Source organism: Geotrypetes seraphini, chromosome 3 (assembly GCF_902459505.1).
Source record: "Geotrypetes seraphini chromosome 3, aGeoSer1.1, whole genome shotgun sequence".
In the NCBI taxonomy this organism is placed as follows: domain Eukaryota; kingdom Metazoa; phylum Chordata; class Amphibia; order Gymnophiona; family Dermophiidae; genus Geotrypetes; species Geotrypetes seraphini.
In genome coordinates this window covers 412158047-412185568 of record NC_047086.1, presented here as the reverse complement: position 1 = coordinate 412185568, position 27522 = coordinate 412158047, and the positions used below count along the sequence as shown (strand labels likewise).

At 45.5% G+C, this 27522-nt stretch overlaps 1 protein-coding gene across 1 annotated transcript in view; it reads left to right on the top strand.

The window, feature by feature from the left end:
* KLHDC3 (kelch domain containing 3) overlaps positions 1-27522 on the top strand; it is a 223131-nt gene that overhangs the window by 38877 nt on the left and 156732 nt on the right.

The window sequence follows — 27522 nt, the reverse complement described above, 5'->3', positions numbered from 1 at the left end:
ACAACTACATATACAGCAGATAAACAGAACAACAAATTGAAAGGATGAAGAGCAGTAATAGAAATTCTTATGTACATGTTTTGGGAACTTAGCACAATAGCATGGCAAACGATGGGCAACAAGGATGCAAATTCACATATAAGATATTCAGAGCAACAGATTAAAAGGAAGAACAGCAGCAGAGGGATAATTCATATGAAATGTATGAAGTAGTGCTGCCTGATTTTTGATTCAAATCGATTCACTGGGTGAATTGATTTGAATCGATTAGTTTAAAAAAAAAATCAGCCTGGCCGATTCAGTGACCGACCCTCCTCCCCATGCCTTCAGATTGCAAGGGGGCTTTTCTCCTTCTTTCACTGTCGCTGGTTTTTGGATTACTTTTATTTTTAACATATCTCCCGCTGCTGGTTAGGCCTCTGCCTAGACCAGGAACAGACTCTTGTTCACCGCCACTGGCTCAGAATAACTGAAACAGGTGTTTTCTATGCATGCCCTGCAGCCATTTGTTCTGCTGTCACCGTGGCTTCTCGCTGTGGCCCCTGCTGTGGCCCAGATGTGGTGGAGATTTCTGAGTGCCCTGCTGCTATTTGTTCTGCCGCCACCGTGGCCTCTCACTCCGGCCCCTGCTGTGGCCCGGATGTGGTGGAGATTTCTGTGCGTATCCTGCTGCTATTTGTTCTGCCGCCACTGTGGCCTCTCACTCCGGCCCCTGCTGTGGCCTGGATGTGGTGGAGATTTCTGTGCGTACCCTGCTGCTATTTGTTCTGCCGCCACCGTGGCCTCTCACTCCGGCCCCTACTGTGGCCCGGATGTGGTGGAGATTTCTGTGCACACCCTGCTACCTTTTGTTCTACCGTCACCATGGCCTCTTGCTCTGGCCCTTGCTGTGGCCCGGATGTGGTGGAGATTATCACTCCCATGCTCTGTCCTGCTAAGAGCCCAGGATGCATCAGGATGAAACGCCACCAGAATTTCAGCAACAGTGACAGTTTAGCGCTGCCTCCTTTTAGCGCCGGGAGCCGCACTGAATGTCCTATACTGCTCCCAACGCTCATAGGAACTCTATGAGCATCAGGATCATTCAGCGCGGCTCCCAGCGCTAAAAACTGCTAACGCAGTTTAGTAAAAGGGGAAATAATTTTCTTCTTTTTCTTCCTGCGCTAAATACAGGAGCGAGTCAAAACCCTCAGGAAATGAACAAAAGAGACCCGCAGAGGTATTCCGGAAAGACCTAATAAGTGCCATGAAAATTCCAGATTCTCAGCACATTAATCTTGATGACTATTATAGAATTGGAGAAGTGTGTTCAAATCCCAGCCAGTCCAGATATAATCCTGCAACCTTCTCTCCGGGTGATTGCTGAAAAAGTTAAGGAAGTATTGTATTCTCGACCCAGAAACTACATTCATTGCTCCAGTCCAGAGCTTGCAGAATATGGCTACATCAACATTTTGGAAATGGCAGAGAACACTTAGATGATATGGATATGTTTGGGTTACAAAAACTCAATGATGAGTTTTCAGAAATAGGATGTCGGGCAGTGGGTGAAAATAAGATGTAGAAGACCATTGAGGTGTTGGAGCGGCTGTGCTATGAGAATATGAATCATGCTATAGAGACTGAAAAAGGGCTAAATAGAGAGTAGGATGAAGATGTGATGTATGATGTTCACCTGACAGTGAGGAAGGAACTGACCAAACAACAAAAGGTAGAAAAAATAATTTTATTTTCTGTTTTGTGATTACAGTATGTCAAATTTGAAATGTGTATCCTGTCAGAGCTGGTGTTAGACCGCGAATGTGAGCGGTTGCATGCTACTGAGCTCAGCCCCCAAATCTTGTATTCATTCCTCCATACTAGTGCTGCCTGATTCAGGAAAAAAAATTTCAATTTGATTCAGCCTATTGAATCGATTTTGATTCGATTTTCCTGCCCAATTGGGTGTTTTGGGTTTTGTTTTGTTTTTTTTTAAACATCCTGGTGGGTTTATTTTATAGCCTCTTCACCCCCTTTGCCCTCTCCTATCCAAAATAAACAAACAAAAAAAAGACTTTTCCCTTCTCTGTTAAATCCTAGTAGGCTGAATCAAATTGAAATTTTTTTTCCTGAATCAGGCAGCACTAGTATGGAGGAATGAATACAAGATTTGGGGGCTGAGCTCAGTAGCATGCAACCGATAGGCCCTATAAATAAAGCAGCTAGAATTGCAATACATTCGAAGTATAGGACAACTAATCTGAATGTCTTGTATGTAACATCGCTGTCTGTGTACAGTCTCTTCCTCTGTAAACCGCTCTGAACTGTTGTGGTATACAAAAATAAAGTTATTATTATTAATGGATTTGGGTACATGTAATAGGGAGATAAGATCTTGCATAGTTTCGCACCGATTGTGCACCTTGAGACTTAGTTCTGCCTGTAAAAACATAAGACTAGCCTTACTGGATCAGAACAATGGTCCATCAAGCCCAGTAGCCCGTTCTCTAGGTGGCCAACCCAGGTCATTAGTACCTGGCCAAAACCCAAGGAGTAGCAATATTCCATGCTACCGATACAGGGCAAGTCAAGTGTGTAGGGCACATTCAGTGTGACAGAATAATTTTGCTGAGGTAGAAATAGAGGTTAGAAGTGTGTTTGCAAGAGTCAGGTAAAAAGGTGGGTTTTTACCATTTTCCTGAAGTTTAGTAAGCCTGTCGGTGATCTAATGGTTGGTGGGATTCTGTTCCATAATTTGGGTAGGAAGTGTGAGTAGAAGTGTTTTGGGGCACTTTCTAGTAGGAGGGTTTGTGCCGGTGGGGTGGACAATCTTCTTTCGGCTTGTGATCGCAGGGGTCAGTTGAGGATGTATATTGTTAGATTTTTTTTGCCATGTAGGATGGGACCATTCTGTTGAAGAATTTGAAAGCTAGTGTAAGAGCTTTAAAAATGCAACGTTTCCGAATAGGTAGGCAGTATACAGCAGCCAGAGCTGGAGTGACAGTCGCGAAAAGACAGGTTCTTCAAAAGGCGAACTGCTGCTTTTTGTACATGTTGCAATCTTTGTAGGTTCATTGTAGATAGTCCAACTAGCAGTGTGTTGTAGTAGTCCATGCGTGATAAGACATAGGCAAAGAGCAGTTGGGTGAATTTTCCTTCTGAGAAGTATGGATGAATTTTCCGTAGCTGTCGTAGGTGGTAGAAGGAGGTTGCTACTACCTGTGAGACATGACTCGTTAGCGATAGGTCTGCATGTAGGGTGATTCCAAGGCTACGTTCTTGATCCTTAGCTTTGAGGGTTGTATTATCCCAGGAGAAGACTGGGCGAGGGTGGGAGCAGTTTTTCTTGTGAATCCAGAGTAGTTCAGTTTGGATGCATTAAGTTGGAGCTTGTTCGTTGTTATCCAGTCTTTGATTTCGGAAAGGCAGCCTTGTCGTTTTTTTATTTGAGTGTCCCAGTTCATACCTAGTGGGAGGTAGAGTTGAGTGGACAGTAAGTTGTTTAATCAGTGCAGAAGCAAGTCTACCCTGAGTTCAGCTCAAATACTTGAGTGTTGCCTTAGAAAACACATCTTTACCCTGGCACTGTGGAAATATGCAGAATCAATAGTCCATGTGGTCTTCACCTGCCACCCTTAACTCTCAGAAACTTTGTGAGCCATCTTCAACTCAGTAATTCAGCATCATGCTCTGACTCGCCTCCTATGGGCTGACTTAATAAGACAATGTTAAAGAAAGAGCCAAGTAAACAAATTAGCTTGGATTTTTAAAAATCCAGAGCTACAAAATAAGCTGATCTTATGCGAATGAGCCTCTCATTATAAAATACAGGCTAATTCATTCTCTCAAATTTGTCCTGTGCTCTTTCCCCTTCAGCTCCTGAGGCATAGTAAAGAGTTCAGCACATGGAGTGAAGGTGAAGCACTCTTATTTATTCATTCTCAGGCTTGATGTACCAGAATGGTGGAGAATTGCCTGGGACTCATTCTAAACCAGACATAGTGATAAATGAGGGACACAGAAGAATGACAGACAGAGAGAATCTTCGTGTACCAGAGAGTGCAGTTAGTGATCAAGGAAGTATGGCAAAAAAAGATACGGAAGTTGTGCCAATTATCTGATTTAAAAGATTTGGGTGCACCTTTATCTGTATCGTTCTGGACTTCAAAAGGAAATACCATATAAGCAGTTAGAACATAGTTGATCTAGGATTTCTACTCTGAAAATGGCAAGGACAAATCAAGAAGTCTGCCCAGCACTGGCATTTCTTCTCAATTACTGTTGTTGCTATCTAATCATTGCAAAGCTTATTTGATTCCATGCCTTCCACAGAGGATTCATTTTTTAATTCTGTTAGTTTTCATCACCACCACCTCCCACAGGAGAGCATTCTAGGCATCTAGCACCCTCTCTGTGAAAAAGTACTTTGTGATATTATTCCTGAGTCACCCTCCTTGCAATCTCAATTCATATTCTCTATTTACAATTTGCTCCGCAGTTAGCATGGATAAGTTGCAATCTTTAAAATAGCCTGCCTGTATTTAAGGAAACTTGGTCTACTGTGCCCTGTATTCCAATCTCGCTATCACGATGCTCTGTCTTCCCTTTTATGATGATATCTTTTAAAGATACCTTGTTCTGAACCATACTCTTTTGAGCGACCTGCCTTTTCCCAGTTTCTAGTTTAAAAACTGCTCTATCTCCAGTTTAAATGTTGATGCCAGAAACCTAGTGTCACCCTGGTTAAGGTGGAGCCCATCTTTGCAGAATAGACTCCCCTTCCCCAGTATCGCCCACTTCCTAACAAATCTAAAACCTTCTTCCCTGCACCATCGCTTCATCCATGCATTGAGACTCCAGAGCTCTGCTTGTCTCTTGGGTCCTGCGCATGGAACAAGGAGCACTTCTGAAAATGCTACCCTGGAGTTTTTGGATTGTAACTTCCTACCTAAGAGCCTAAATTTGGCTTCCAGAACCTCCCTACCACATTTTTCTATGTCATTGGTACCCACGTGTACCAAGACAGCAGACTTATCCTCAGCACTGTCTAAAATCTAGGTGATGTGTGTGGTTGCCACCTTCACACCAGGCAGGCAAGTGACCAAGTGATCCTCACGTCCACCAAACACCCAGCTATCTATATGCCTAATGATCAAATCTCCCACTATAACTTCCGTCCTAACTCTTCCCTCCTAGGCAGAAGCCCCTGGAGACACATCCTCAGCATGAGATAGCATTGCATCCTCTGGTGGGCAAGTCTTGGCTACAGAATTGCCTTCCACTTTACCAAGGTGATGATTTCATTTAAGAAGACCTCCCTCCTCTGAGTCAGCACAGAGGCTGCCAGACTGGAGATAGGACTTTCTACAGCATCCCTATAGGTCTCCTCTATGTACCTCTCTCTCTCCCTCAGCTCCTCCCAAGTCTGCTACTCTAGCCTCAAGATATCAGACATGTTCCTTAAGTGCTAGGAGCTCTTTGCACCAAGCGCACACATAAAATCTTTCACCAACTGGGAAATAATTAAACATGTGACACTCAGTGCAAAAGACGGACTAGCCCCCATCTTACTGCTGCCTGCATCTTAATATTGGTGATTTCTTTCTCTAAGGGAGTTGGAGTATGTACACTAAGGTCTCCCAAGATGCTAGTTATATGTTAGGCTGTGGCAGGGGTAGGCAATTCCAGTCCTCGAGAGCCGGAGCCAGGTCAGGTTTTCAGGATATCCACAATAAATATGCATGAGATAGATTTGCATCTCAAGGAGGCAGTGCATGCAAATCCATCTCGTACATATTCATTGTGGATATCTTGAAAACCTGACCTGGCTCTGGCTCTCGAGGACTGGAATGGCCTACCCCTGGGTCTCTTTTCCCTGGAGAAGAGGAGACTTAGAGGGGATATGATAGAGACTTATAAGATCATGAAGGGCATAGAGAGAGTAGAGAAGGACAGATTCTTCAAACTTTCGAAAAATAAAAGAACAAGAGGACACTTGGAAAAGTTGAAAGGGGACAGATTTAAAACGAATGCTAGGAAGTTCTTCTTTACCCAACGAGTGGTGGACACCTGGAATGCGCTTCCAGAGGGAGTAATAGGGCAGAGTACAGTACAGGGGTTTAAGAAAGGATTGGACAATTTCCTGCTGGAAAAGGGGATAGAGGGGTATAAATAGAGGATTACTGCACAGGTCCTGGACCTGTTGGGCCGCCGCGTGAGCGGACTGCTGGGCATGATGGACCTCAGGTCTGACCCGGCAGAGGCATTGCTTATGTTCTTATGTTCTATGTTCTTATGGTAATGTTTAATTTTTATTATTTGTAATGTTGTAATTGTTAGGTTACCCTGCATATACTGCCTCCATTATATGCAAATTTCTTTCATGCATATTAATTGTGGATATCCTGAAAACCTGACTGGCAAGGGAGTATCCAGGATCGAGCTGAGAAACACTGCAATATAGGAATAGCCCTCTCAAACTGACTTACTTGGAAAATCAATCTAACTGCTGTATTTTGAAAAAGAAGAAATCTCTTAAATTCATTCTTAAACAATACAGTAGAATCTCAGTTAATCGGTATTCAAATAACCAGCACTCAACTAACTGGCAAAAAATTGTCTCCTGCGCTCCTAAGACAATGTCCAAAGTGGTGCTCCTGACCCAATAACCTCCCCTCCCTCCATCCCCAGAGGCATCAGAAACAACTACAAATCTTCCACCCTCCAGCTCCTGAAGCAACGCAGCAGCCACTATCTCCCTCCCTCCTTCCTTCAGCTCCCAAAGCATCATGGCAGCCACCAATCTCCCTCCTTCCCTCCCTCTGTTCCTGAAGCAGTAGAGCCGGTTCTGTCAATCCCCTCCCTCTGTTCCCAAAGCAGCAAAGCTGGTCCTGACAACCCCCGTCACTCCCTCACTCACCCGATGCTGTAGCGGCAAAGGAAGCGCTGGTACACAGGCAGCTTTTGGCCAGGGGCCGGCAGGCCTTTCCTCTGCCACATCACTTTTGACATGGCAGAGGAAAGGCCCTGCTGGGAATGACTAGAAGCTACCTGTGGAGGGAGAAAGGGGAAGAGAAGAAGATGCTGGAGCTTCAAGTGGGGGTGGGGAATGATAGAGTGAGGTGGGAAGGGAGACGCAACTATTTTTACATTAATTCTCAAATAACTAGACTGCTGGGCACGATGGACCACTGGTCTGACCCAGCAGTGGCAAATCTTATGTTCTTATGTACAGTTCTCCACCATCCACCAAGCCCCATGGGTGCCGGATAACAGATTCTCCTGTCTCAGGAAAGATTTGTTGTAGATTTAGTACTTTTCAAATCTTTGAATGTCTGTACCTGTTTCTTCTTTCCTCCAGGGTATGCATCTTCAGGTTTCTTGTGGCTTAAACCCCATGCCGTTATCACTTTTCTCTGAACAACATGTCTTTTTAAATCCTTAGCAAGATATGGCCTCCAAAAGTGAACACAGTACTTCAAGTGGGGCCCTGCCATCAACTCTGAGGGGAATCAAAACCTCCTTTCTTTTGCTAGTTATATCCCAATCTATGCCACCTAACATTCTTCTGGCTGTAGCCACCACCTTGAAACACTGTTTCATCACCTTGAAATCCTCAGACATCATCATCCAAAGGTTTCTTTCCAGAGCTGTGCTTATTATCATTCTCTCTCCTCCTCTGGTGCACCTCCTTTAGCTTTCTGAATGCCAGGGCCTAAGGGATCTAACCAATCGGAATCTTAGGCCACTCCCAGCGCATCCCAGAATGAACTGGAAGAGAGGCCTAAGATTCCGGCTGGCCCAGGTGCCTAAGGCCCCTCCTAAGGGGGGGGCCTTAAGCACCTGGGCCAAAGAGGGCCTTAGGCCCCCTCCCTGGTGCATCCCACAGTGCATCCCTCCTGCCGATGATCTTGGCGGGTTCCGGTAGGAGGAAGTGGGCATCCCTCCTGCCGGGGGATGTCTTGGGGGGTGGTAGTGGCAAGAGGTATTGGGCACTCCTCCTCCCGCAGACATTCGGGGGTGAGGGGGCTGACTTTGGGGTCCCGGCAACAGGGATTGGGCATCCCTTCTGTTCATTGCCTTTGTGAAATGAGGGGGAAGAGTTTCCTGCCACGGCCACTAAACTGATCACAGCAGGGAGATTCCACGTCTCTGTGACCACCACTATATCCAACTCTTCTTCAATCACAGCTTCTAGATCCAGAATCTTGTTTCCCATACTTGAAGCATTAGTATATACTGCTTTCCAGACATTGTCCCCTTTTTCCATCCATGTAAAGCAGCGGTCTCAAACTCGCAGTCCCCCGGGTGCTATTTTGTGGCCCACAGTCTTGTACCCGATCTCTCAGCAGGAAGAGAGGTGCCGGGGTCAGCTGACTTGCAACTTCCTGCTGCTGTTACATATGCTGGGACTCCTGCCTTCATGTATCTGCCGGATAAAAGAAAGATTTATAAACTACTAGTCTTTAAGCCCGTTATATTAACAGGTGCTAGAATAGATGTATATGTCTGTCTTTTTACATAAGAACATAAGAAATGCCTCTACTGGGTCAGACCTGAGGTCCATAGTGCCCAGCAGTCCGCTCACGCGGTGGACCAACAGGTCTAGGACCTGTGCAGTAATCCTCTATCTATACCCCTCTATTCCCTTTTCCAGCAGAAAGTTGTCAAATTCCCTCTTGAACCCCAGTACCGTACTCTGCCCTATCACGCCCTCTGGAAGCGCATTCCAGGTGTCCACCACACGCTGGGTAAAGAAGAACTTCCTAGCATTCGTTCTGAATCTGTCCCCTTTCAACTTTTCTGAATGCCCTCTTGTTCTTTTATTTTTTGAAAGTGTGAAGAATCTGTCCCTCTCTACTCTCTCTATGCCCTTCATGATCTTGTAAGTCTCTATCATATCCCCTCTAAGTCTTCTCTTCTCCAGGGAAAAAAGTCCCAGTTTTTCCAATCTCTCAGCGTATGAAAGGTTTTCCATCCCTTTTATCAGACGTGTCGCTCTCCTCTGAACCCTTTCGAGTATCGCCATATCCTTCTTAAGGTACGGCGACCAATACTGGACGCAGTACTCCAGATGCGGACGCACCATCGCTCGATACAATGGTAAGATAACTTCTTTCGTTCTGGTTGTAATACCCTTTTTGATGATGCCTAGCATTCTATTTGCCTTCTTAGCAGCCGCTGCGCACTGTGCCGACGGCTTCATTGTCAAGTCCACCATCACCCCCAGGTCCCTTTCTTGGGTACTCTCATTTAAAAACATCCCTCCCATCGTATAGTTGTACCTCGGGTTTCTGTTTCCCACATGTAATACTTTACATTTCTCAACATTGAACTTCATCTGCCATCTCGTTGCCCATTCCCCTAGTTTGTTCAAGTCCCTTTGCAGTTTTTCACAATCTTCTTTAGTCCGAGCTCTACTAAATAGTTTAGTGTCATCTGCAAATTTTATTATCTCACACTTCGTCCCTGTTTCCAGATCATTTATGAATACATTAAATAGCAGCGGCCCTAGTACTGAGCCCTGCGGGACCCCACTCGTGACCTTCCTCCAGTCCGAGTAGTGGCCCTTCACTCCCACCCTCTGTCTCCTACCCGCCAACCAGCTTCTGATCCATCTATGTACATCTCCTTCCACACCATGGTTCTTCAGTTTCCGGAGTAGGCGTTCATGGGGCACCTTGTCAAAGGCTTTTTGGAAATCAAGATATATGATGTCTATGGGGTCTCCATTGTCCATCCGTTTGTTAATTCCTTCGAAGAAGTGCAATAAGTTAGTTAGGCAAGATCTTCCCTTGCAGAAACCGTGTTGGCTGGTTATCAGAAGTTCGTTTTTTTCAAAATGTTCATCAATTTTTTCTTTTATCAGTATTTCTGCCATTTTCCCCGGTACCGAGGTCAGACTCACCGGTCTGTAATTTCCTGGGTCACCTTTTGATCCCTTTTTAAAGATGGGTGTAACATTGGCTATCTTCCAGTCCTCCGGGATCACGCCTGTTTTCAGGGATAGATTGCAAATTTGTTGCAGTAGTTCCGCTATCTCCTCCTTTAATTCCTTCAGAACCCTTGGATGGATTCCGTCCGGACCCGGGGATTTGTCTGTTTTTAATTTATCTATCTGCCTGTGTACATCTTCAAGGCTCACTTTCATGGTTGTTAATTTTTCTGCCTGATTTCCATTGAAGAATTGTTCAGGTTCCGGAATGTTGGATGTGACTTCGTTTGTAAATACAGTGGTGCCTCACACAACGAATTTAATTCGTTCCAGGAGCAAGTTTGTTATGCGAAAAGTTCGTTGTGTGAAACGCGTTTTCCCATAAGAATACATGTAAAACAAAATAATTCGTTCTGCAGCCCTGTTTTCCCATAAGAATACATGTAAAACAAAATAATTCGTTCTGCAGCCCTACATTTCCCTCCCTCCACCTCACCTTATATGCAGAGTTTGCCAGCTTTCTTTTTCACCCAGCCGCACGCTTTCAAAAAGCTGTGCACGCGCAGCTGCTGGAGTTGATCAATGTTCTCCTCTCCTGCAACTTCCGGTTTCCGGTTGCGTCAGAGGAGAAGATTGAACAACAGAGCATGCGCGCATGTGCTGCTCTTTGAAAGTGTGTGGCTGGCCGAAAAAGAAAGCCGGAAAACTCGGCATCTAAGGTAAGGTGGAGGGAGATGATGGAACACTGCATTCAGACAGGAGAGTGCTGCTGTTCCCGGCTCACATTAGGAAGCGGCGAGAGTAGTTCCGCCCCCCCCCCGGGCCCCTCGGGCGACTTCGTTGTGTGAAACGAAGTTCGTTATAGGGAGCAAGACAAAAAGTTCGTTATGCGCAGCGTTCGCTGTGCGAGGCGTCCGTTATGCGAGGCACCACTGTACAGATGAAAAGAACGCGTTAAGTCTTTCTGCCACTTCTTTCTCCTCCTTCACCACTCCCTTCTTGTCACCATCGTCCAGCGGTCCCACATCCTCCCTAGCCGGTTGCTTCCCTTTAACATATCTAAAGAACGGTTTGAAATTTTTTGCTTCCCTGGCTAGCCTCTCTTCATACTCTCTTTTGGCTTTTCGAACCACTCGGTGACATTCTTTTTGATACTTCCTGTTCTCTTTCCAGTTCCCCTCAGTTTTGTCCTTTTTCCATTTCCTGAATGAATTTTTCTTATTGCCTATCGCTTCCTTCACTGTTTTGGTTATCCACGCCGCGTCCTTTATATGACTCTTTTTGCACCCCTTTCTGAATCTGGGGATATATAGATTTTGCGCCTCGCTCACCGTGTTCTTGAGAAAAGACCAGGCAAGTTCTACCTTTTGCCATTTTTTTGAAGTGTTCCTAAGTTTCTTCCTTACCATTTCCCTCATTGCTTCGTAGTTTCCTTTCCTGAAGTTTAAAGTTGTCGCTATGGTTCTCTTTCCTTTCGGTATTCCTACCTCAACCTTGAACTTGATCACATTATGATCGCTGTTTCCCAACGGTCCCACTACCTCTACTTCTTTAGCAGGTCCCCTTAACCCATTTAGGATTAGATCCAGAGTGGCATTTCCTCTCGTCGGTTCTCTGACAAGCTGCTCCATGAAACAATCTTGTATAAGTACATAAGTACATAAGTAGTCGCCTCCGCCGGGGCAGACCAGAGGTCCATCCAGCCCAGCGGTCCGCTCACGCGGCGGCCCATCAGGCATATTGCCTGGTCAGCGGTCCCTGACTAATTTTATTGCCTACCTCTACAGTTATCTCTAAACCTTCCACTGCTCTTATCTGTACCCCTCAATCCCTTTGTCTTCCAGGAACCTATCCAGGTCATCCTTGAAACCCTGTACTGTGCTATTTCTTATCACGGCCTCCGGAAGGGTGTTCCATGTGTCCACCACCCTCTGTCTCCCTAGTGCAATTTGAGCTTCCAAGACTCCAGTCTATTCCGGGGTAGTTGAAGTCTCCCATAATAACCGCGTTACCGCTTTTGGATTCTCGCTTCATCTCGGCTTCCATTTCTTCATCAATATCTCCTGATATCGTCCGGGCGGACGATAGTATAAGCCCATCTTTATTTCAGGCCCTTTCCTTCCATGTATTTTAACCCATAGCGATTCTAGCTTGTTGGTCGTTTCTGCTGTGTCCATTTTTGTCGATTGTATGCTTTCTTTTATGTAAAGGGCTATTCCACCTCCTTTTTGTCCTGACCTGTCCTGGCGATAGAGCTTGTACCCCGGCAGTGCTGTATCCCATTTGTTTTCTTCATTCCACCATGTTTCAGAGACTCCAATGATGTCTATGTCCTCTGCATTGGTCATGGCTTCTAATTCCCCCATTTTGTTTCTTAGGCTCCTTGCATTTGTATATATGCAATTTAGATCCTTGTATATCCTTGTCTTTATTTCCTTTCCCTGTGCTTCGATCTTTAGTTTCTTCTCTGTTGTTACAATCCTTATAACCTCCTCTTCTGGGTTTGTCAACTCCTGTGATTTGTCCATTGTTTCTTCCCAGCCTTTTTTCCCCTCGGTATCTTCACGGGATACCGTCTTCCGAATCATCGACGCTTGGTCGACTGTCGGCTTTCCCCTTCTTCTTAGTTTAAAGCCTGTTCTATTCCTCTCTTGACGTTGTTCGCTAGAAGTATTGATCCCGCCGCGCTCAGATGTAGTCCATCTCTCCTGTAGAGCTTGCTCTTGCCCCAGAACGTTGTCCAGTTCCTCATGAAGTGGAATCCTTCTTCCTCACACCATTTCCTCATCCACGCATTTATTGATTGTAGTTCCTCCTGTCTTTTCACATCTGCCCTGGGTACCGGTAGGATCTCTGAGAACGCTATCTTCTGAGTCCTCATCTTCAGCTTCCTTCCCAGAATCTTGAATTGTTCTATCAGCGTGCTTCTCCTGTAGTCTTTCCTGCTGACATCGTTCGTCCCGATGTGGATCATTACTGTGGTCTCCTCCATCTCCGCTCCTTCCAGGATCCTTCCAATTTTGTCCACGATGTCCTTGGTTCTTGCTCCTGGAAGGCAGGTCACCAGTCGATCCTCTCTCCCTCCTGCTATGTGGCTGTCCACATCTCAGGATCGAGTCTCCCACTAGGATCACTGACTTTCCCTTCTTTAGGTTTCTCTTCGGTCTCAAATCAATGTCTTCGGGGTGCTTCGCTGCTTCCTCACCTGGGCATCGACTAGCCCTGTTCTCCCTATCATGTGATGTTCCTCTGAAGGTGTCTTCTATGAGGTCATCTGCTTGTTCTACCTTCCATGATGGTGTTGGTGTAACTTCATCTGCATTCTGAAGTTCGTTCTCTTGCACCCGTCTCCTGTAGGCTTCCTCAATGAAGTCCTCAAGCTCCCTGACTTCTTCCTCGATGTGTCTCTCTCTCATGAAGATCTCAGGTGTCCTGTTTGGGTCCTCTGTGATGTGCAGTCCTTCCAATTCCTGTATCTTGTCCTTCAGTTGCTTGACTTCTTTCTTCAAGCTTTCCAGCTCCTGACACCGACCGCATACATACGACTGTCTCCCCGAGGGGAGGTAGTCGTACATATGACAGACAGTGCAGAACACTGGAAAGCTCATCTTCTGGATTCCCTCTGCTTCCATTTGTGTCTGTCCTTTTGGAAGTGCTCTTTTTACTTTACTGGTTCTTTCTGCTTGTGTGAGTGTGTGTATTGTTCTGTGTCTGGTTGCTACTTCTTTATGCCCTTGTTTTATGATTCGATCTGTATCTACTCCTAGTTGTCCTAGTTTTCTTTCTCTCTCTCTCTCTCCTTGGCTGCTGCCTGTCTGCCTGTCTTTCTTTCTTTCTTTCTTTCTCTCTCTTTCCTTGACTTTCCACCACCACCCCTTGTCTGCTCCCCCTGTCCAGCAGTAGCCCTTCTCCCTTCCTTTACCTCCCCACTGTCCAGCAGCACTCCTTCCCTGCTCCCCCTGTCCAGCAGCAGCCTTTCCCTGCTCCCCCTGTCCAGCAGCACCTCTTCCCTGATCCCCCTGTCCAGCAGTAGGCCTTCTCCCTTCCTTTTACCTCCCCCCCTGTCCAGCAGCACCTCTTCCCTGCTCCCCCTGTCCAGCAGTAGGCCTTTTCCCTTCCTTTTACCTCCCCCCTGTCCAGCAGCACCTCTTCCCTGCTCCCCCTGTCCAGCAGTAGGCCTCCCTTCCTTTTACCTCCCTCCCTGTCCAGCAGCACCTCTTCCCTGCAACCCCTGTCCAGCAGTAGGCCTTCTCCCTTCTTTTACCTCCCTCCCTGTCCAGCAGCATCTCTTCCCTGATCTCCTTGTCCAGCAGTTGGCCTTCTCCCTTTCCCCCTGTCCAGCAGCACCTCTTCCCTGCTCCCCCTGTCCAGCAGTAGGTCTTTTCCCTTCCTTTTACCTCCCTCCCTGTCAAGCAGTAGGCCTTCTCCCTTCCTTTTACCTCCCTCCCTGTCCAGCAGCACCTCTTCCCTGCTCCCCTTGTCCAGCAGTAGGCCTTCTCCCTTCCTTTTACCTCCCCCCTATCCAGCAGCACCTCTTCCCTGCTCCCCCTGTCCAGCATTAGGCCTTCTCCCTTCCTTTTACCTCCCTGTCCAGCAGCACCTCTTCCCTGCTCCCCCTGTCCAGCAATAGACCTTCTCCCTTCCTTTTACCCTCCCCCTTTCCAACAGCACCTCTTACCTGATCCCCTTGTCCAGCAGTAGAAATTTGGGCATGTTTTTCTTCCCTATCCCAAGGGCATGTCATTATAAAACATTCTTTGACAGGACTCTAGAATACCAGGCAGGGAAAGTGAATTCCTGGATAGGCCCGCTGATTGCTCAGGCTCATTCTTACCCTATATTTAGGAAACTATTAAAAACTCATTTATTTGATAAACAAGAATGTTGATTTTTAAAGTTCTTTTATCAGGTAGTGTTTGTACCTTTTCCCCCTAACTAGGTTGTATTTAATTGAGATATCAATAGCTGTATGTTTGAAATAGATTTTTAACCATGATGTATAAATTTGCACATTGAACTGTATATGTGATTTGTATTTATTAATTGATATGTTTTTTAATTATATTGTTGTGAACTACTGGCAGGGAGGTATACAAGAAAATAAATTATTATTATTATTCTCCTTTCCCTGCTCCCCCTGTCCAGCATCCGCTAGCCCGGGCAGCCTCGGGGCCTAGCAAATGCCCCGCGGCTGCTGCATTTGCTGGTCGGGAGGTGAGAAGAGGCGTCTCAGCAGCGCAGGAGTCAAACCGCCGCTGAAATCGCCGTCGCAAGCTGCCCCACGCGCCTGAAATGGAATTCGGCACAGAGGGACACAGCATGGTGGCAGGGATCACAAAACCCTAAGTGCGCATACACGCTTAGGGTTTTATTATAGAGGATAAAGAGTTTTACCTCATGCAAAATTGTCATTTCTTTAATAAGACATTAACTATTTTTTCTGCGGCCCTCCAAGTACCTACAAATCCAAAATGAGGCCCTGCAAAGGGTTTGAGTTTGAGACCACTGGTGTAAAGGTATTCATGGCTCTTTATAATTTTCTCAGGAATCTCCAATGAGGAACTTTGTCAAAAGCTTTCTGAAAGTCTTGATATGCTATGTAAACCGGCTCACCTTTATCCACATGTTTATTCACACCTTAAAAGAAGTGCAGCAAATTGGTGAGGCAAGATCTCCCTCGGCTGAACCCATGCTGACTCTGTCCCTACACCACATTTGTCTATGTGTTCTGTAATTTTATTTTTGATAATAGCTTCCACTATTTGCCTGGCACTGAAACAGAAACAGTTGTAGTAATCAGTAAAAGGATTCAGCAGCACTTCTCCTCCGCAGAGTAAAGGTTAAAAGGTTTGGGACTTGATATACCACCTTTTTCTGTGTGGTTTATATTGGGCAATGAAGTGTTAAGTGACTTGCCCAGAGTCACAAGGAGCTGCAGTAGGAATCGAACTCACAACCTCAGGATGCTGAGGCATCTGCTTTAATCACTAGGCCACTCCTTCACTCCCCTTTATCATTTTTGTTGAGTCAGGAGTCTCCTCTGTGGAGGAGAAGTGCTGATGAATCCTGTTTTTGATGACTACAGCTGTTTCTGAGAGTTTGTCACCTTGGTCCCCATATAGATTTGTTAGGACTCTGGATACAGACAACATAGCCAAAACATGGTCCATTTCAGGTTCTTTAACAAGAGTGCTTTTATTGTGTAATGCCGTCAATAATAATGTCTGAGGAAACTTCTTGGTTGCATGCTGCTTCCTGGTCGTCTCCACCATAGACAGCGGAACACTTTTTTGTTGGGGGGGAGCCTGAAAGCTCCACCCCAGACCCCGCCCCCATAATAGTACTAATTGTAATACCATTTTTCCATTCATTTTTCATATATACACACAATATAATCTTAACAATACATAATGGTTAACCACATAATTAAACTACACAAAGCACACTGTATGTTTCTCAACATTCATTCCTACCAGAACACCTGGCCTTCGTCATACATGCAGATAACCCCTACAGGACCACAAGCTAAAAGTACTAATATATACAAACAAAACCCTAAGATGCAAGACTCTGCATGTAGTACAACCCCAGAGAAATATAAACAAATGCATTTCTTCCTGAACAGTGCAAAATATAGACAGCAAATGTAATTTCTCATAACTGACACAATTCAATCACTAAATTGAAAATAAAATCATTTTCCCTACCTGTGTTGCTTGGTGATTTTGGTTTTCAAACCATCTTTCCCAGTCTGCCTGCACTTCCTTCGGTCTGTGCTCTTAGCTGTGTATCCAGGGCCACCTTATCCATTTGCTGTTTTTCTCTCCTTCACGTTCTGCTATACATCCATCTTTCAAACAGACTGGGAATTTTGAATTACAGTCCACTTGAGGGGACAATACTTTCAAAATAGAACAAAACACAAAAGACCCCCTCTCATCAATACTGGGCAAGTTTCTCAAATCATGTAACATTTAAAGGCTTTTACATATTTAAATGTGCTCATAAGCTCTTCAGCAAGGCGCCACAGCAGCGGTACAATGTTGCTGGAAAGGTGCTTGAATTTTAATCATAACACATTGCATGGAGCAAGGATTCTCGCTTCTACAGGAGTGGCAAATGTTATGGCTCTACAAAAGCTGTTTAACAGTAGACCACTTATCTGAAAAGGTCAGTTCACGGCTCCAACACAGTCTGTGTTTCGCTAAAAAGCTTATCCTTCCGGCTTCCTGATGTAGCTTAGCGAAACACAGACTGTGTTGGAGCTGTGAACTGACCTTTTCAGATAAGTGGTCTACTGTTAAACAGCTTTTGTAGAGCCATAACATTAACTAACTCTGTCTCAGAAGTCATCCCCAAAGCAACAGAAGTACTAAATCGGATGGAGCAATGGATGACTGAATTCAGACTAAAACTAAACTCAGAGAAAACAAAATTTTTCATAGCATCGCCACACCCACTTGACACTAAAGCATCAATGTGCATCAATAATCTTAGTTATCCCATTCAACCCACTATGAAGGTATTGGGAGTAACACTGGACCAGAGCCTGACCATGAAAGACCAGGTAGACTCCTTGATTAGAAAAATCTTTCTCACTCTCTGGAAGCTACGATCCATCAGAGCTTACTTTGATGTCTCATCATTTCGAATTCTGGTACAATCCCTTATACTGAGTCAATTCGATTATTGTAACATCGCCTACTTGGCACTCCCCCGGAAGAATATGCGGCAATTGCAACTGGTACAAAATGCAGCGGTTAGACTACTTTGTGGACTGAAGAAGTTTGATCATGTAACACCTTCCTATCGACTTCTACACTGGCTGCCAATGGAGGCACGTGTGAAATTCAAGTTTGGTTGTTTTTGCTTCAAGGTACTTTATGGCTTAGCCCCTAAATATATAACAGACCTTTTCTCTTTCACAACCAACAGACATAGGCAAAGCTCACACCCAAACTTTGTTTCTCAACTGGTTAGAGGTTGTAAATTTAAAAGTCATCACCAACATCTTTTCTCACATCAAGCAGCACTATGGGGTAAAGATCTAGAACAATTACTCATGCCTACTACTTATAGGGAATTCAGGAAACGCCTAAAAACATATCTGTTCCTGAAATACTTAGGAAACCAACCTATACAATCTTAGTCCTCATCAAACGATCTCTAGAATTGTTAATCACTAAGTCTGTACTTTGTTTATTCCACTCAATCTGTAACATCTTTAATCATTGTAAACCGCATAGAACTTCACGGTCCTGCGATATATAAATTGTTATTATTGTTATTATTATCTGGTCTGGCATCCTCATCTCCTTCCCATAGCCTGGAATCTCTCTCCTCTCCCATGGTTTGGCATCTCTCTCCTCTTCCCGAGGTCTAACATCTCTCTCCTCTCCTTTTTGCGGTCTGGCATCTCTCTCTCCCCTCCTTCCCTTCCATTCTGTGGTCTGGCATCTCTCTCTCTCTCCTTCCCATTCTAGTGGTCTGACATCCCTCCCTTCTTTGGGTCATCTCTCCTCCCTCCTTCCTCTCCACCACTATCATGTCCACTACTTCTCTCTCTTTCTTCCTTTCCTCATATACATCCTCTCTCTTTCCCTTTCATGCCACACACCTATGTCCAACAATTCTCCATTCCTTTTCCCTTCCCCACCAGCAGCATTTGTTTCTCTCCCTTCCAACTATTCTACCTGTGCAGCATTTTTCTTTTCCTCCTTTCCTAACCCCCCAGCCCGTGCATTTGTCCTTTCCAATCCTCTTCTACTAAGTGCAGTATCTGTTTTTCCCAACCCCCTGAGCATCTATCCTCCCTGCCTTCCCAACTCCCTACTCCCAGCCTCTCCCTGCCAGGCTCTGCACCCATCCACCCCCCCCCCCATCAGACTCTGAACCCAGCCCCTCCCTGTCAGACTCTGCACCCAGCCACCCCCCTTTCAGACTCTGCACCCAGCTCCCTTCCTTCCCTCCCTTGTTAGACTCTGCACCCAGCCCCCTTCCCTCCCCGTCAAGACTCTGCACCCAACCCTCCTGTCTGACTCTGCACCCTATCTCCCTTCCCCCATCAGACTCTGCACCCTCCCTCCATCCCAGTCAGACTCTGCACCCAGCCCCCTTCCTTATCAGACTCAGCACCCAGACCCCTTCCCTCCCCTCCATCAGACTCTGCACACAGCCCCCTTCCTTGTCAGACTCTGACCCAGCCACCCCCTGTCAAACTCTGCACCCTCCCTCCCTCCCCATCAGACTCTGCACCCTCTCTCCCCCATTAGACTCTGCACCCAGCCTCCTTCCCCTCCCTCCATCAGACTCTGCACTCAGCCCCCTTCCCTCCCTCCCTTGTAGACTCTGCACCCAGCCCCCTTTCCTCCCCGTCAGACTCTGCACCCAGCCACCTCCCTGTCAGACTCTGCACCCTCCCTCTCTTCCCCATCAGACTCTGCACCCTCCCTCCCTCCCTATTAGACTCTGCACCCATCCCCATCCCTGTCAGACTATGCACCCTCCCTCCCTTCCCCTTCAGACTCTGCACCCTCCCTCCCTCCCCATTAGACTCTGCACCCATCCCCATTCCCCTCCCTCCATCCCTGCATCCAGCCCCCTTCTTTGTCAGACTCTGCACCCAGCCCCCTTCCCTCCCTCCCTTGTCAGACTCTGCATCCAGTCCCCTTCCCTCCCCCGTCAGACTCTGCACCCAGCCACCCCCCTGTCAGAATCTGCATCCTCCCTTCCCCATCAGACTCTGCACCCTCCCTCCCTCCCTGTCAGACTATGCACCCAGCCCCCTTCCCTCCCCTCCATCAGACTCTGCACCCAGCCACCTTTTCCCATCACTCTGCATCCAGCCTCCTGTCAGACTCTGCACCTAGTCACCCCACCCCCCTTTCGGACTCTGCACCCATCCACCACTCCCTGTCAGACTCTGCACACTTCCTCACTCCCGTTAGACTCTGCACCCTCCCTCCCTTGCTCTTTCTGCACCCTACCCCATCCTCCTACCTCCTCTGGCCTGGTGGTCCAGAGGTACAGCAGGAAGAAGCAAACTTTCCACACGCCTGCCTGCTGCTAACCCAGTCGGTCATGGCTGGTTTCTTCTGCCGCTGAGCGGCAATGAGCAGGAGCATGCTTTGTTACTCATGCTCGGCGTTCAGTGGCTTCTTTGACTAGCTCCCACAAATTATCATGATTTGCGAGAATTCACAGGAGCCAATCAAAGAAGCTGCGGAGCGCCAAGCAAAAGCAAAGCGCGCTCCCACTCATTGCCACTCAGCGGCAGAAGAAATCAGCCGTGACCGAACGGGTTAGCAGCGGGCAGGAGTGCGGAAAGCTTGCTCCTGCCTGCTGCACCTCTGGACCACCAGGGATAAAAGTGGCACATAAAACTGGAAATTTATGGGGAGGCCACGGCCCCTGTTGCCTCTCCCGTTCCGACGCCTATGATCTCCACTGTTTTGTGTACATTTGAAGTCGCCATCCAAAAAGAGAATCAAGGTGTCATCATTGATAAGTTGGAATCCTCTGTTCAGTGTACAGTGGCAGCAAAGAAACAAAATAGAAGGTTAGGAATTATTACATTACATTACGGATTTCTATTCCGCCATTACCTTGTGGTTCAAGGCGGATTACAAAAGATGTCTGGTCATTTTCCGGGAAAATAAGAGTAGAGTACGGTAGGTTATTTCGGGGGGTTGGGGAGTTAGTGGAGGGAAGGAAGAGGACTTGTGGAGTTAGGTCGTGTTCAGGAATTTCTTCAACAGTATAGTCTTTATTTTTTTTCTGAATGTTTTTGTAGTCTGGGTCACTATCAGTAGATTGGAGATTTGATTGTCAAGTTTTGCTGCTTGAGTGGCCAGGAGGCCATCATATAGTTTTTTCCTTTTAACTTCTTTGATTGGAGGGTGTGTGAATGGGGTGTGAGTTTTCCTGTGTCTGGTTGAAGTGGTTTGGATGAGGCGGTTGTTCAGGTAGGTTGGGCTGTCTCCGTTTATAGTTTTAAGTAGTAGACAATAGAATTTGAATAGTATTCTTGCTGGAATTGGAAGCCAGTGTGAATTGAGGTAAGCCTCTGTAATGTGGTCGTGTTTTCCTCAATGAGTAGATGAGTCTCAGGGCTGTGTTTTTGAATTGTTTTGTTATTGTTGCAGGGCAGGGGAGATAGAGGATGTTGCAATAGTCTAGTACAGTGGTTCCCAACCCTGTCCTGGAGGACCACCAGGCCAGTCGGGTTTTGGGGATAGCCCTAATGAATATGCATGAGAGAGATTTGCATATAATGGAGGTGACAGGCATGCAAATCTCCATGCATATTCATTAGGGCTATCCTCAAAACCCGACTGGCCTGGTGGTCCTCCAGGACAGGGTTGGGAACCACTGGTCTAGAGAACCTAGTATTAGGGATTGTACTATGAGCTGGAATTGTGTAATCTCGAAGAATTTCTCGAAGAATGTCTTAAGTTTCTCATGACTGTGAACGATTTCTGTATAGTTTTATTGATTTGCGGTTGCATGGTGCAGCATCTGTCTATTGCCATTCCTAGTAGTTTTAGGGTGGGTTGTATGGGGTAGTTATTTGCATTGATTTCTATGTTGGTTATGGTTGGAATTTTGTTGTTTTCGAGGAGAATGAATTTTTTTTTGTCTGGGTTCAATTTCAGTTTGTGGTCTTTCATCCAAGTCACCACTGTTTCAAGCGTTCGAAGTAGTGTTGCTGTCATGGAGGGCTGTGGTTTTATCGAAAGGTATGAGAATTGTAATGTCATCTGCATAGCTGTAGGACATGATGCCTTGTTTGTCCAGGTGGGTACCGAAGGAGGCAGTGTAGAGGTTGATTAGAGTAGGGGATAGTGGGGATCCTTGGGGTACACCGCAGGGGTTGGCCCAAGGATATGATTTTTCTTTATCCAGTTTTACTCTGTAGGTTCTAGATTTCAGGAATCCTTCAAACTATGAGTACACTTTATCTGTGATACCTATTGTGTCCAAAATTTGTAGTAGGATGGTATGGTCCACCAAGTCGAATGCTTCGATCAGGTCCAGTTGTATGAGCATCATTTTTTTTCCTGTGCTGAGGTGTTGTCTTGCTGTGTCCATGAGGGATCCTAGTAGTGTCTCTGTGCTGAAGTTGGATCTGAAGCTAGATTGCATGGGGTGAAGTATGTTGTGGTCTTCTAGATAATTGGTGAGGAGTTTAGCTACTAGCCCTTCTATTATTTTGACATAGAGTGGTATAGAGGCAATGGGTCTGTAGTTGGATGGTTGGTCTGTTGGTCCTTTTGGGTCTTTTAGGATCGGGGTGATGATGATTTCACTGAGTTCAGTTGGGAAGAGGCTGTTAGTAAGCGTGGTTTGTATCCATTGCATCCATTGTTTGTATCCACTGTCAGAAAATATCAGGAAAGGAATGGAAAACAAAAATGAGACTATTATAATACCTTTGAATTGCTCTATGGTGTGATCGCACCTCAAATACTGTATGCAATTCTGGTTACCACACCTCAAAGAGAATTAGCGGAATTAGAAAAAGTAGAAAAGGGAACAAAAATGATAAAAGGGATGGGATGGCTTTCCTATTAGGAAAAGGCTAAAGTGGTTAGGGCTCTCCAGCTTGGAGAAGATGGCTTAGGGTGATATGATAGCAGTCTATAAAATACAGAGTGCAGTGGAACGGGTAGACTTAAATTGATTGTTTACTCTTTCCAAAAATACTAGGACTGAGGATACGAATTAAAGGTACTAAGTAGTAAATTTAAAACAAACTGGAAAAAATATTTCTTCACTCAATATGTAATTAAACTCTGGAATTTGTTGCCAGAGAATGTGGTAAAAGCAGTTAGCATAGCAGGGTTTAAAAAAGGTTTGGCTAATTTCCTAAAAGAAAAGTCCATGAGCTATTATTAGGATGGACTTAGGAAAATCCACTTTTCTTTATTTCTAGGATAAGCAGCATAAAATCTGTATTACTGTTTTGGGATCTGGTCAGGTACTGAAGATTGGCAAGGAAACAAATAGGACCACTTCATTTACAAAAGAGTATTTGTGCAATGCTGAAACTGGACAAAGCTGTATGGCTAGACAAGATATATTTTCAGAATACTTGTGTAAATTTTGGCAGGTCCACTAAAATTATGTGTTAAATGGATCTTTAGGACAGGGATTGTGATTGATTGTTTTTTAAAAAATTTATTTTAATATTTATATAGAAACATGATGGAAGATAAAGGCCAAATGGCCCATCTAGTTTGCCCATCCACAGTAACTATTATCTCTTCCTCTCTCTAAGAGATCCCACGAGCCTATCCCAAGCCTTCTTGAATTCAGACACAGTCTCCATTTCCACCACCTCTTCCAGGAGACTGTTCCACGCATCTACCACCCTTTTTGTATTTCCTCAAATTACTCTGGAGCCTATCACCTCTTCACTTCATCTTATGCCCTCTAATTGCAGAGTTTCCTTTTAAATGAAAGAGACTCGACTCATGCATATTTTATATTATATAGGTATTTAAACGTCTCAATCATATCTCCCCTCTTCCGCCTTTCCTCCAAAGTATACAGATTGTGAAAGTATACAGATTGACCCTACAAGGGTCAAGATAAGGAAATTGGGTCGTCAGGGCATAGACAGGGGGTGGGTAAGCAGAGTGGGCAGACTTGATGGGTTGTAGCCCTTTTCTGCCGTCATCTTCTATGTTTCTATGAGATCTTTAAGTCTGCTCCCATATGCCTTATCACGAAGACCACACACCATTTTAGTAACATAGAACATGACGGTAGAAAAGGGCCATAGAAACATAGAAGATGACGGCAGATAAGGGCCATAGCCCATCAGGTCTGCCCACTCTACTGACCCACCCCCAAGTCTACTATCCTAGGGATCCCACTCCTGGTGACAGGTTCCCTTGGCTTAACTCTCTAAGGCAGTGATTCCCAACCCTGTCCTGGAGGAACACCAGGCCAATCGGGTTTTCAGGCTAGCCCTAATGAATATGCATGAGAGAGATTTGCATATGATGGAAGTGATAGGCATGCAAATTTGCTTCATGCATATTCATTAGGGCTAGCCTGAAAACCCGATTGGCCTGGTGTTCCTCCAGGACAGGGTTGGGAACCACTGCTCTAAGGGATCCTACATGGGCATCCCATTTGCTCTTAAAATTCTTGCATGCTGTTTGCCTCGATCACCTGCACCGGGAGCTCGTTCCAAGGATCAACCACTCTCTCGGTGAAGAAATATTTCCTGGTGTCGCCATGAAATTTCCCGCCTCTGAGTTTGAGCGGATGCCCTCTTGTGGCTAAGGGTCCTTTGAGAAAGAGAATCTCTTCTTCCATCTTGATACTGCCGGTAATATACTTAAACGTCTCGATCATGTCTCCTCTCTCCCTACGTTCCTCGAGTGAGTACAGCCGCAAATTTTTCAGCCTTTCCTCGAACGATAGATCCTTGAGTCCCGAGACCATCCTGGTGGTCATCCGTTGCACCGACTCTACTCTCAGCACATCTTTTCGGTAGTGTGGCCTCCAGAATTGCACACAGTATTCCAAATGAGGCCTCACCATGGTTCTGTATAATGGCATTATGACTTCAGGCTTCCGGCTTACGAAACTCCTGCGGATGCAATCTAACAACTGTCTTGCCTTAGATGAAGCCTTCTCCACATGATCAGCAGTTTTCATGTCTGCGCTGATGATCACTCTCAAGTCTCATTCTGTTGAAGTTCTAGCTAAGGTCTCACCATTCAAGGTGTAAGTTCTGCACGGATTTCTGCTGCCAAAGTGCATGTTCTTGCATTTCTTAGCGTTGAAGCCCATCTAGTCTGCCCACACTAATGGCCCACCCCCTGACTACCTCCATGAAGAGATCCCACATGCCAATCCCATCTTTTCTTAAAATCTGGCATGCTACTGGCCTCAATTACCTGTTGTAGCTTTCCTCTGCACCGACTCCATCCTTTTTATATCTTTTTGAAGGTGTGGCCTCCAGAATTGTACACAGTATTCTAAATGAGGTCTCACCAGAGTCTTATACAGAGGTATTATTAACTCCTTTTTTCTATTGGCCATACCTCTCCCTATGCAACCTAGCATCCTTCTAGCTCTCATCGTCACCTTTTCAACCTGTATGGCCACCTTAAGATCATCACATACAATCACACCCAAGTCCCGCTCTTCTATCAGGCACATAAGCTCTTCTCTCCCTAATCTGTACTGTTCCCTCGGGTTTTTGCAGCCCAAATGCATCTGGCGTGTTTACTCTATTACAGATTTCGGTATCATCCACAAAGAGACAAAGCTTACCCGACAACCCTTCAGCAATATTGTTTATAAAAATGTTAAAAAGAACAGGCCCAAGAACAGAACCTTGAGGCACACCACTGGTAACATCCCTTTCCTCAGAGCAATCTCCATTGATCACTACCCTCTGTCGCCTTCCACTCAACCAGTTTTTGACCCAGCCCATCACTTTGGGACCCATCCCGAGGGTACTCAGTTTATTTATTAGACATCTGTGTGGAACACTGTCAAAGGCTTTGCCAAAATCTAAATATACCACATCTAGTGCACATCCTCTCTGTCACTCAGTCAAAGAAATTGATCAGATTTGTATGACAAGACCTACCTCTAGTGAATCCATGTTGCCTCTGGTCGTGTAATCCACAGGATTCCAGAAACTTGACCATTCTCTGTTTTAAAAGTGTTTCCATTAATTTGAAATATAGAAACATAGAAAATGACGGCAGAAAAGGGCCATAGCCCATCAAGTCTGCCCACCCTATTGACCCACCCTCTTAACTTCGTCCCACTAGAGATCCCACATGCGTATCCCATTTTTTCTTAAAATCTGGCACGCTGCTGGCCTTGATCGCCTGTAGTGGAAGTTCATTCCAATGATTGACCACCCTTTCGGTGAAGAAATACTTCCTGGTGTCGCCATGAAATTGCCTGCCCTTGATTTTCAGCGGATGCCCTCTTGTGGTCGAGGGTCCTTTAAGAGAGAAGATATCGTCTTCCACTTCGATACGGCCTGTGATATATTTAAACGTCTCAATCATGTCCCCCCTCTCTCTACGTTCCTCGAGTGAGTATAGCTGCAATTTGTTCAGCCTTTCCTCATATGGTAGATTCTTGAGCCCCGAGACCATTCTGGTGGCCATTCGTTGAACCGACTCAATTCTCAGCACATCTTTACGGTAATATGGCCTCCAGAATTGTACACAGTATTCCAGATGAGGTCTCACCATGGATCTGTACAAAGGCATTATGACTTCGGGCTTCCGGCTGACGAAACTTCTACGGATACAACCCATCATTTGTCTAGCCTTGGATGAAGCTTTCTCCACTTGATTGGCAGTTTTCGTGTCTTCACTAATGATCAGACGTACTGGCCTGTAATTCCCTACTTCTTCCTTACTTCCACTTTTGTGGAGACGGACCACATCCACCCTTTGTCAGTCCTCCGGTACCACTCCTGACTCTAGAGACTCGTTGAAAAGGTCAGTCAGCAGAGCCACCAGAACTTCCTTAAGTTCCTTCAGCACCCTAGGATGTACACCATCTGGCCCCATTGCTTTGTCTACCTTTATTTTAGCTAGATCCTCATGAACACAACCCTCTGAAAATCGATCAGGGTCTATTACTCCTCCATCCCTATTCACGTCTTCTACGGTCCCACTCCCGGTGCTTCAGCCGTGAACACAGAACAGAAATATTTGTTAAGCATTTCGGCCTTTTCTTTATCAGCTTCTACATATTCCTCCCCTTCACCTTTGAGTCTCACAATGTCACTTTTGCACTTCTTCCTATCACTAATATATCTAAAAAATGTCTTCTCTCCCCGTTTTATCGTGTCAGCTATTTTCTCTTCCATTTGCATCTTTGCTTTCCTATCTACAAGACCAGCCTCTCTTAACTTTTCCAGATATTTTTGCCTGTCTTCCTCTTTTCCAGATATTTTGCCTGTTTTCCTTTTCTGTGATCTTTTATAGTTTATGAAAGCTAACCTTTTATTCCTTACCTTCTCAGCTACTACTTTTGAGAACCAAAGCGGCCTTCTTTACCTCTTACTTTTACTTACTTGTCTTGCAAAAAGGTTTGTTGCCCTTATAATCCCTCATTTAAGTTTTGCCCACTGCATTTCCACTCCTTCCAGATGTTCCCACCCAGTCAACCCCTATCCGAACAAAGTTAGTTTTTTTTTTTTAAGTCTAGAACCTTTGCTTTTCAATGAGCCCTCTCTATACCAATCTTAATATTAAACCGTACCATGCAGTGATCACTGGATGCCAGATGATCATCCACTGTAACATCAGAAACACTTTCTCTGTTTGTAAGCACTAAGTCCAGTATGATCCCATCCCACGTGGGTTCCATTAGAACAGTTCTCCTTGTAGAGAATCCAGAATCTCCCTACTTCTAGAAGACCCTGCAATAAGGATACCCCAGTCAACATTTGGCATGTTAAAATCACCTATTAGTAAAACTTCCCCTTTTTTAGATATACAGTCAAACCTGGTTTGCGAGTAACGCAGTTTGCGAGTGTTTTGCAAGATGAGCAAAAACATTCTCGCAAATCGTGACTTGCAAACCGAGCATTGACTCGATTTGCGAGCACC